Raw genomic sequence first — 11,827 nt, forward strand, 5'->3', positions numbered from 1 at the left:
GGGCCTCTCTTCTTTATCACACCAGCCCCCAAATCACAGAACCCTTCTTTCTCACCAGAATGCCATTTGGGAAGTCAGAGCCCTGGATGCTTCACATCCTAATTCCAGGTGGCAGGGACTCGGTGATGGCAAGGCAGATGCCGTCCCTACTCTTGGTAGAGGGCAGGCGGGGGAGTCTCAAACTCAAAAGCTTACAGGGGTCATGGCAGGGAACAGGGAGTGGAGAGGGGCAGGACCCACCTAACCTGTTAAAAAGGACACGTCCCCCCTCCCCGCAATCCTTTCTATTTAATTATCATTTTAAGATTGTGTTGGGTGAATAACAATTACTTGCAGGCTCATCTGGTCCCCAGGAAGCCAATGAGCTCTTGTTTATCATAGTGCCCCATGCCAGAGCAAGCTGCGCCCCTGAACCATTGCCTACCTCTGTGTCCATAGGCTGCTGGCACTGAAGTGGGTTGCACAGAGGGGAAAAAAAAATGAGCTCTTGTTTATTTGGAGTCGAGATTGAGCGATGAGAGAGTTTAAAGGAAGCTTCAATCAGACCCAATATTACCAAATTCATCCAGTGGCTCCAATTGTTATGTGAACTTACAGACGACGCAACCGAGGCCCAGGGAGGTTACATGAATACCAGGTGTCACCCAGCTAAGACAGAATCATTGCAGTCCTTTACTGCAGCGCAGGGCAGAGAGACTGTAATTAACTGGACTCCTTGGTGTCATTAGGTGATGGCTGACATGAGTGTGCAGAGACCCCAAGGCACACATTCTGAATTCACAAAACAGCACAGTGGGGCAATGAGTCACATTTCCAGCGTGAGCCTTCCCTAACTGCATACCCTTTGAAACATTTCAGCATGAGGCTCTGCGGGTTCGCTGTCTATAGCCTCTTGCTGAAGCCATCTGCTGGGGGAAATCAGGGTTCACCTGCGAGCTAAGAGGATGCAGCAGGCAGCCATCACTCTCATGCATTTTTGTTGATGAACATGGGAGGGAGGGATGCAGATACTGACTGCCTGATTCCGTAGAAGACTCTTCCCCAGGAGGTAAGTGTGAACACCAGGAAAGCCTTCCAAATGTAAGATGAAGGGGTGATGTCTGGGGTGAGGGAGGGGAAGAGGTCGGGAAGCGGAGAGAGATGAAACCTCAGCCTGAAGCAGGCAGAGCAGGATTGGTTTGTTGCGGGAGCTTGGTTTTACTTTTTCTGTACCATTATCTTGGCCAAGAGTTTTTTGTGTTTTTCTGTTGTGTCTGTTTTTTGGTTTTTTTCGAGACAGAGTCTTACTTTGTTGCCCTCGGTAGAGTGCTATAGTGTCTCTTGGGCTCAAGCAATCCTCTTGCCTCAATTTTTCATTTTTACTAGAGACAAGGTCTCACTCTATCTCACTCAGGCTGGTCTCAAACTCCAGAGCTCAAGCCATCCACCTGCCTCGGCCTCCCATAGTGCTAGGGTTACAGGTGTGAGCCACTGTGCCCGGCCTCAAGAGTTTTATAATTGCAAACACCTACTCAAAGGAGGTCCAGCATAAAGGAAAACGTGTTCATTCATTTAGCAAGCATGACTGTGCACCTCTGGGCCACACACCATGCCTTCTGGAAACAGGTGCTTGCAGACATCAGGACATTTGGGGAAGAAACTGAAATGATTCAACACCACAGAGCAGGAGAGAAGAAGGTGACAGCTGGGCTGAGGCAGGAATGATGAGAGCCAGCGGTTTGGAAATTTGAGTGAAGGACTTTCCAGATAGAGAGAAAAGCAAGTGCAAACGCCCTGGGGCAGGACTTTGCATGGTAGAGCAGAAGAGAAGGCTGCCGTGGTTGTGGCCGCCGCCAAGTGGAAGTTAGTGAGAATGAGATTCTGGAGACCAGGTTGGAGCAGGGCCTCTGCTAGGATTTTATTCTGAGAAACTCAGGCAGCCAGTGGAGGAGGAGAGAGGCTGGTAAGACTGAGTGCAGTCTCAGGAGGGATCGGATTTGGAGGCTGGGCCGGGCTGTCTTTCTGCTCCATGGGCTTGTCACCTCACCATCTCAGGATGGCCACCACCATGGCACCCTGCATTTGAGGCAGGGGCTCAGGGTTAGGAGGAGGCCCGCTGTGTCCATAAAGGAGATGAGACGCACAGCCTTTTCTAGTGCAAGCCTACACTTTCAAGAGGCCAGAACCAGGCCAAATTTGCTATGGGTGTGTGGGGTGGGGGGTGCTAAAGTGGCCAGCAAAGGAAACGGCTTGCCAGTTATAATGTATACCCCAGGCTGGACACCCTTAGAAGGAGCGAGGACCAGCCCCTGGGGCTAGCGGAGAAGAAATCTCAGGCAGAGATAGATACTCAGGTGTAAATTAGAGCCCTGTCCAAAGTGCATTGAAAACAGCTGGGAGCGGGGCCACCACCACCACCTCACCTGCAGGGCGCATGGGGTCTGTACCCCTCCCCCAAGTGGAACCTGGCGGGAGCGAGGCCTCCGCGTTAGGCAAGGCAAGTGCGCCCTCTTGTGGCCACACGGGGGCGCCCAGCGTCCTCCCAGCGGTGTGTGAGCCAGGGGACTTGGGCGGGGTGGGAGGGTTTGGCCGCCCCAGCCGCCCGCCCAGCCTCGAAGGGGAGGGAACCGATGATGCTAGTAAGAAACGGGCATTTGCGGTATCCTGGGCGCCCTTTTACGCACCCTGCAAGTATTAACTCAACCCTCTTAGCTCCTCTGCTAGGTTGGTCCCATCTGTGTGTTCATTTTAATGATGAGGTCGTTTGCTCCGTGTGATTGGGTCAGGAATACACCTTGAGCTCAGCTCACCTAGAGCCACTGGATTTGGAGTCTGAGAACGCACCCCTACAGATTACAGCTGGGGACAATTGCATTGATGGTGAATTATGTTCCTTAATTGGTTTTAACTTACTTTAAAAAGCCTTAAACAACATTTCCTTAACCCGAGGACTTAATGGGTCCACAGATAAAGTTTGGAAATCCCTGGAATTGGAAGTAAAATGTTGTGTATATTTTTGCATGCTTCCTTTGGCAAAGGTGCTGAACCCCCAAGAAGGGGGCAAACCTCCTGTCCATATTTTTATGTCGTGTTTATTCTTTCTCAGACTCTTCCGAGGCACCTGGGGTGGAATTGCTTAGACGATGTTTGTCACAAAATCTTGCCTGAGCCCTAATTGACTCGTGATGATCTTACATTCGCATAAAACAGCTTTTGTTTAGCTCTGAAAACATCTTGGTTTTGACACCTAATCAGAGCCTCTCAGAGTTTGAGGAAGGCCAAAACCACCCCTATATTTAAAATAAAACCTCTTTTTCTTGAGACAGTCTCAAGCTGTCACCCTGGGTAGAGTGCCATGGTATCACAGCTCACAGCAACCTCAAACTCCTGGGCTTAAGCGATTCTCTTGCTTCAGTCTCCCAAGTAGCTAAGACTACAGGCGCCTGCCATAACACCCAGCTATTTTTTGGTTGTAGTTGTCGTTGTTTGGCAGGCCTCGGCTGGATTTGAACCTGCCAGCTCCGGCATATGTGGTGGTGCCCTAGCTGCTGAGCTACAGGCGCCGAGCCTAAAATAAAGCCTTTTCTTAAAAAAGCCAAAAGGGGATGTAAAAATTGTGGCCAATTCTAAGTGTTTTATGTTTAACAAAGTAACACTTATCATATATGATGCAACGATTATATATCTGAGTTTGTTTATAAATGATGTCAAAAGGATTCTATGAATAAATGGTCCAGGCCAACCTGCCCTCCTGCCCCTTTCCTGGAGCCATAAAGAACACAACGTAGCTGAATGATACTGGTTCAGGTGCCGGTTTGGAGCAGGGATGACAAAGTATCCGCCACCTTTCCAGTTCCTGGCCTAGTTCCTCATGTTGACCATCTCTATATGTTGATCAGTTTGCGACAGCCCCTTGGATGGTCAGCTTACAGAAGTATTACACAGGGGTGTATGTGCAAGTGTTCTGTGAATTAACATTCATAACAGGCAAATATGGGAATCGCAAGCAGCATGTTTAGGACTATGGGAGAGAGAAGAATGGGGTGGGGAGGTAATTCATGCTGCCCAACTTCATCTGCTGTGCTTTGTTTCTTAAAAACAATCAGCCATGAACACCTAGGGGTTCTCTAGGGTACTGGCAATAATGATTTCTCATCTGGGTGCTGGCTTTAGTCTATGGAAATTCACAGAGCCGATCACGTGTGACGTGTGTTTCTCTGCACGTGTGTGACTTTTCAATAAAAATGCGTTAAATTACAAAGTCATGAAGCAAATTTGGACCACCTGAGTGGTAGATGCAAGCTTTTCTGGCACACGGGTTGGACATCCCAAATCCAAAAATCCGAAATTCAAAATGCTCCAAAATCTGAAAGTTTGTAGGTGTCCACATGGCACTCAAAGGAAACGCTCAGTGGAGCAGTTTGGATTTCAGATTTTCAGATCTGGGGGGCTCAACTAGTAAGTATAATGCAAATATCCCCAAACCTGAAACGTTCCCAGGCCCAACCCTTCAGATATAAAATACTCAACCTGTAGTATTCTCTGCTCTTTTTTCCGAGGCTTGAAATGCTTAATAATGGAATTTCATGAACTTCGAAATTCTTGGCAGTGACCTGGCTGCAGATCAAGATCACTCATGGCTGGAAGTCTGCTTTGTGATGGCAGGTCTGTAATAAAGACAGGGAGGCCTGCTGCCTTGAGCGTTTCATGTCACTTTTCTGAGCCTCAGTTTTTTCATCTGTCCAATGGGGAGGCTGATGCCAGCCTCATGGTTCTGCTCGGTGCTGATCAATCCCAGACACCCATAGTTTCTCAAGGAAAGGCATCTTCAGTCCTTTGCAAGAAGCAGGGGCTGAGAACGAGGGTATGTAACGACGTCAGGAGAACCCATCTGTGGGAACCTTCTCTGCCACACCAGCACCACGAGGGCTCTGCCTGGTGGCCTATCCAGGAAGCACACTCGTCCCTCACATGCTCACCCCCAACACTTTTTTCCTTTCAGTGGAATTGGCACAGGCTGAGCACAGTGGGGCACGTGCACCCCCATCCCACTGGCCTAATAAATGCAATGGGTTGATTAAAATACGATGAGTCGTCAGCGTGAGGCTTTGTTCCTTGAGCTTGTCAAAAAATAGCAGGGTGCTCCAAACAACCTCTCAACGGGAGCTAGTTTTGGTTCCCAGAGGTCATTTGGCAAAGTCTGGAGTATTTGTGATTGTCACAGTTTGAGAGGTGCAACTCACACTAGTGGGCTCACCCTAAAACGTATAGGACAGTCCCCCCTGCCCCTGGCAAAGAATTCCCTGGTCTAAAATGTCAGTAACTCCAAGGTTGAGGCCCCCTAGGGAGCGCAGAGGAGAGAGACTAAAAAACACTTGGCAAGGTGGCCTCCCATCCAGGACATGCAAATGGGCCAGCAAGGATGGGAGGCATCTTTAAAGGACAGCTTTTCTGGACTTTTCTCTGGAGAAGCACCTGCCCACCGGCTGTTATCACAGCCCCAGGGGAAAGAGAGGCTCTCTCCACCCAGGCTGGCTGCCAAGGACTCGGAGGCTGGTCTTCAGGGGATAATCTGGGGCCCCTGGAAGGGCAGATTTGGACACGCTCCAGCCGGGCTTTCTCACCCACTTCATCACTAGTCTTACAAACGTGAACGAGCTCCTGAGTGTGGGTCCCCAGTCTATATATGTGATGACATCAGTGACTAGAAGGATAAACTGGGACCCCAAGTTGTAACTGGGTGGGGTCTGTGGCCATATTCATTTTCCATCACAGCACGACAAGGTACCACAGCCTTAGCCATTCCACAGTTTAAAACAACACTGTGTTCTCCCCATTCCCAGATGTGCTTGGCTGGTTCTGTGCTCAGGGCCGGCTATTTCTAAAAGGCTAAAGTGACGGTGTTGGCCAGGTGGACCTTTATCCAGAAACTCAGGGAAGGCATTCTCTTCCAAGCGTCTCCAGGCTGTGGCACGCACAATCCTGGTGCCTTTAGGACCAAGGAGAGAATAGCTATTGGGGGAACCAGCCATCCCTGCCTCTCCAAGGGCCTGCCAATTAGTGTTGGGGACAAGACATGAGTTCTCTCTTCTTAAACGATGAAAGCATTACTTCCTTCCCTCCACAAATAGTCATCAAGCATTTTCCGTGGGTCCCACGTGTGCCAGGTGCTATGTAGAGAGGGAGGGAAGGAAGGACGTGGTGGGTGGGGAAGAACCAAAGTCGCTCAGGCCTGCCCAGGTGTGGCACAGCTGGTACCTGCCTGCGTGCGTAACTGCAAAGTGTATTTTCTTATTAGATCATAACTGTGTACATTGCTGCATTTATGGGGTACAACGTGCTGATTTTATATGCAATTTGGAATGTTTACATCAGATTGGTTAACATAGCGTTGACCTCACTCATTTCATTGTTGTGCTTAGACATTTATAGTCTACTACTCATATATTTGACATGTACCCTTGCAATATGCACAGTAGGTGAGGTCCCACCGATTGGCAAAGGGTGTTGTTCTGAAGGAAGCAAAGCATAGGTCTGTCCTCATCGAGGATTGAAAGGAAGCTTGGGTGGCAGATTTTATTGCTGAGAGCAATAAACCTCATCCATGTCACCCATTGCACATCCTCTCGCAACACGATGCTGATGTGCTTCACAGAGAAGTGGGCTCTGGGTTCCTTCTCCAATAGGGTCCAGTTTCAGTGACTTGCTTCTAATGACTAGAATGTGACAGCAGTGATGCTCTGGGACTCCCCAGGGAAGTGCTACGGCATCCATGGGCCTTGTTGAATCTTGTGGGGAACTCATGAGATGGGGGCCAGTGCTAGCTGCCGGGCCCAGAAGTGACAGGCCTCCCAATGACTCCAGCCCAGCCTTTGGGTCCCCTAGACATCCCAATGCATAGATGAGCTGTGCCCTCTGCGTCCTGTCCAAATTCTCACCCTACTGAGTCAGCGAACAGGGTAAGCCCCAGTTCATGCTGCTGGTATGTGGGGTAATGTGTTACCCAACCGGGTAACCAAAGCAGCCTCTCCGAGGAAGCCGCATTTAACCTGCACCTTGAAAATCATGAGGCATTAGCCAGGCCAAACAAACAAACAACAAAAACCAAGGGGAGAAAACATTCCAGGGAGAGGAAACTGCATGGCAAGGGCCCCAAGGCAGGAACAAGCTTGGCCAAGTTCAATAATTTGTAGGCAGGCCTGGGGTACTGACGCCCAGGACAAGGGGTGTGGGGTAAGGGCACCCCCAAGGGGGTGAGTTTCAGTTTGTCATCAGCCTGAGTAGGGGGAAGAAAGAGAGGAGCATGACTTGAACTTTATCTTTGTGTTTTAGAGGTCTGCTGGCTGCAGGGGAGAGGACTGATGGCAGGGAGGGGTGTGTGTGACAGCTGAATGGCACACTAGAGATCATGTGGCCAGTGGCAGGTGGTCTTGGCCATGGATAAAGAAAGAAGTGACCTGATTTGAAGTACAGAGATGACGGATGCAGTCTTTAGGGCTAAGGTGATATTGCCAAGATTTACTCCTGAAATGCCAATATCTTGCCTGAGTGTTGAGGCCTTATGCTGTTAATCTTTGTCAGGAAGAGTCTTTGCAATATAAGATGCAAGAAACTTAAGGCGGTTTATGCAAAAAGTCTTGTAAGTGAAAAGTCTGAGTCCAGGCTTCATACCCTGCTCCCTCAAGCCCCAGCACCCTTTGGCTCTGCCTGCAACTTCACTCACCCGGTTCTCGCACAGGTCTCTCCAGAGACCCAGGCTGGATGTTATCAGTTCTTCCAAGGTCAAATCCAAGGGAGAAGAAAGCTTGGCCTTGTCCTGACAGTCCCCAGTGAAACCCCCTCACCCCAGATTCTTCTTGTTGGCTCTGATTTGCTCGTGTGTCACTCCTCTCCTGTGGTCAGGGCAAGGTGATCCTGTGATGGGCCAGTCTGGGCCACCCATTCCCCTTGGGAACCACGGGTGGAGCCATACCACATGAACCATGCAATCTGAAAGAGAGGAAGGGTGGAACCCAGAGAGAAACTGGGGTGCCATTATCAGAAAAACAGAGAATGAGCATAGGATTGGCAAGAATGATGCATGCCCATTGCAGTCAGTAACACTCTAGTTAGAAATAGCATATTGGAGAGCACAGGCAAGGGAGGAAGCAGGTGGAAGAGCCAATGGATGAAACTCAGACTTTTAAAAGGAGAAAAGGGCCATGAAAAGATAAAATGACCTCACTTTGTTCTAACAGTTTATAGTTACCAAAGAGTTTCACAGGCTTTGCCTTAATTCAGAATCATCACAGACACTGGCTGGGGCTAGCATTGTTCCTGGCCATATGACAGATGAAGAAACTGAGCTCAGAGTGGTGGGCCATTTGTTCAGATTACATCACTTCCTAAGAAACTTGAACTTGGGCCTGAAACTCCAGTTAAAAGCCATCTCTGTAGATACCACCTGTCTAGAGTCCAGAGTTTCCAGGTCCTGGACATTGGGATAATGGCAGGTGCCTGAGTACCCAGGCGTTAGGGAAGGTAAGAGCAGACTGAGGATTTTCTGAAAGTCAGCGGGTGTGTAATACTCCTAATCTCTAAAACATACCGAATCTATTTGCACATCTCACATCATTTGGTCCTCCCAGAAACACAGGTAAAAGGTTGACTGGTGTTACCTCCTTTTTCCAGAAGGAGATAAAATGAAGTTTCAGTGGGTTAAGAAACTGCCCAGCATTACCCAACTTGAAAGGGGGAGAGGCAGGACTTGCACTCAGGTCTCTGGCTATTGTGGATTTTAAGGGTTCAGGGTCCTCGCTCTGTGCCTTAGTTTTGTGTCTGTGCTGAAAGCTGTATTGCTTTACTAAGGTTTCAGAGGACTGGTGCTGTGGGTGTGTGTGTGTGCACACATGCACATGTGTAGAGAGCAGAGGGCCATTTACTCAGGGGGGGTGTGGAAAATTGGCTACATGGAGGCTTTGTTAAATTGTTTGGCAATAGCATTTTACAAATTGACAAATCTGTAACCAGAAGCTCCCTCCACTCAGAAATCCATAGAATTAGAAATTGATCTGTGTTTATGGCAACTCCATCAACAGCTAATTCCTCTCCCAGCCACCAAATCCATCTCACTCAGTTCCAGAAGTAGAGGCACCTGGGCTGCGGCAGGCAGATGGAGGGGGGCCTCCCACAGATGCCCAGAGGTCTGATGTCCTCAGGGTTGCCCTCACATCTAGGACACAAGCTGAAGTGATGTCATCTGATGCCACAGCACCGATCTCCCCTCCGTGGTGCCTGTGGTCACCCTGGGGCTCAGAAGTGTCTCCCTTCCTGGTCTCTGGCGTCCTGATGAAGTCAGATTTCTGGGGCTGGGGTTCAGATGCCATAATTATCTGGCAAACTGGCAGATTCAGAATAAACACTTCTGGAGCCTGAATGCAGAGAGGGGAAAACTTCGTGGTGGCCCACCAGGAGGGGCAGGAACAGACCTGCCACGGGAGCCAGCTGGGGTGACCTAGGGCTCATGTTTATTATGGCAGAGTGCTGCACGCGTGGATGTGTGAAGAAGCCTGAAGTGTGGCATGTTCAGTTCACCTGAGTTTTAGCTGGTGGGGAAGAGAAAGCTGAGTCATATGCAACTGGGGGCAGTATCAGGCTCTTGGCACCACCTGCAGGGTGACGTGGGCCCTGTGGGCTGCGGGGCGGAGTGTGGGTTTCCCAGGCTCACACAGAAGCAGACATGGTAGCTGTAGGGTCCTCTGCTGGGGATGGCGGTGAGTCACTTGTTCCACCACCCCGTCCCCTCTCCACGTCGGCTCTCTCAAGCTGCAGTTGTCCCTGAATGAAAGTGGAGCCTGCCCTCCGGTTTAAGGGGCCCAGGTCCTTCCCCCTGTCCAGTGAGTACAGTAATAGGTCACCTCCCTCTACCTACCCACCAAAGGTCCATCATTTAAGAAGAATGGCTTCCACTTCACAAAGAGAATAAAATTCAGATTCCCACAAGGCCCTATGTGATGTAGACTCTGCCTAGTACCCCCTTCCGCCCCCCTTCTTAAAGCTTCAGTCTCAACAACCCAGGGATCCCCCCTCAGATTCCCACGTCCTTCCACAATCACATGTGAGTGTGTTTGCACTTGCTGTGCCCTCCAACTGGTTGCCCTTCCAGATCTCTGCCCACCCGTCACCTCCTCAGGGAAGCCCTCCGTGATCACTCTCTCTGAAATACTATCCCTAGCACTTGATTGCATCTCTCGTACCTTGTTTTTGGTTTTGTTTTTGGTCACCACATTGGTTGCCACGGAGCGATGCCAGGGGCTTGATTATTACCTATTGTCTGTCTCCCTCATCAAAACACCGGCTGCATGCAGGCAGGGGTTTGTCTGTCTTGTTCACTATTGTATCTTCATGCTGAGAGCAGGGCCTGGCATAGTAGCCGCTCAGTTAAGAGCAGGAAGATGCTTGGTAATGAGAATAAATCCAAAGGACAGCGCCCTGAGCCGGGTGGTGGGGTCCAGAAGGCGCCAGGGAGCAAAGGCACATTCACTTCCAGGTTGGAGAGATCGTTCCAGATCTCCGGGATCTTCACCCCATGGAGAACCCAGAGGAACTGTCTGAACCCCATGGGAGGTGATATTTTATGAAACATCTATGGCTGGAGAGAAGCATGCGGAGGAAGGCTCTGGAATCTGGCTGCTTGGGTTTACATCCCAGCCTTACTCCTCCCTTGCTGTGTGAGCCTGGGTAAGTCAGACACCCTCTCTGAGTCTGTTTCCATATCCGAAAACTGGAGCCAAGAACAGTAACCACCTTACACGAGAGTTGGCAGGGATCTAATTAGGTAACAGTTAACACATTTAGCACCGTGATTGGAGCACATTATGCCTGCACTAGGTTTTTGCTTTAAAAAGATTCTGTTGTCTGAGTAGGCCCATGCACAATTTGCTGTGTAATTTAGGGCAAATTACTTCCCTCTCTGGGTCCTGGTTACTTTATATGTTAAATGAGAAACTCAAATTCAGTTCTTCCCAGCTCCAGGATGCAGTCGCTGTCTGGGTTCCCGACACCGTACTCTGGTACTGAAAGTCAGTTGGGGTTTTTTTCTAATTTATTCTTCCTCCTTATTTCTTCTTGATTTAGCTCCAAAGGAGCTCCTGTTAACTTGGGTTGTAAATTTAACAAATCCACTTGCAGGGTTTAGAAGCCAAGGCTCAGGGTAGATAAGGAGCAGTGTGACCTTGGGACAGAGGAACAAGGGCCGCATGGAGGTGGCCTTGGGTCTGGTGAGGAGGGAGGGGCTGAGGAGTGGGTGAGGGGCTGGCGGCGGGTGCTGTGCCCAGATGCAGGCTGCCTCAGGTAGGGTCAAAGCCTCAGGAGCCAGGATGCCCTTAGCAGCTCTCCAGATGCTCCTTCCACTGCTGAAATGCTCAGGGCTTTCTCAGTGGTAAGTGACAGAAAGAAACTGACCTCAGACTGTCTCCTGCAATAAAGGGAACGTGCTGAGCCATGTGCCCAAGGAGATGGTGATGGTTATTTACACATAGCGTAGCAGAATCTGGAGGCTTGAAGAATGTACTCAGGGATGGTCCTTTCTCCGTCTTTCTGAAACTGCTACTGTCAGTCTCAGGCTTGAATCCTACAGCTTAGCGAGGCCCCAGGAGGAGAGAACCTCCTTTTCTCAAACATCCCAGGGTTGATTCTGTACAGCTTGGCTTGGGTGTGGGCAGGGAATGTGTGTGTGTGTGTGTGTGTGTGTGTGTGTGTGCGCGCGCGCGCACATGAGCAAACAAAAAAAACAAAACACTCCTTGCCACTGCCACAATTTGAGCTGAGCACTGGGGAGGGCTGGTTTTTATTTTTTTTTTTTTTTATT

At 49.8% G+C, this 11,827-nt stretch overlaps 1 pseudogene; it reads left to right on the forward strand.

The window, feature by feature from the left end:
- Positions 1-356: 356 nt before the first annotated feature.
- LOC111724518 lies at positions 357-468 on the forward strand (annotated as a pseudogene).
- Positions 469-11,827: the final 11,359 nt, after the last annotated feature.

This window comes from Otolemur garnettii, unplaced genomic scaffold (assembly GCF_000181295.1).
Source record: "Otolemur garnettii isolate 467f Iridium unplaced genomic scaffold, OtoGar3 scaffold00023, whole genome shotgun sequence".
NCBI classification, from domain to species: domain Eukaryota; kingdom Metazoa; phylum Chordata; class Mammalia; order Primates; family Galagidae; genus Otolemur; species Otolemur garnettii.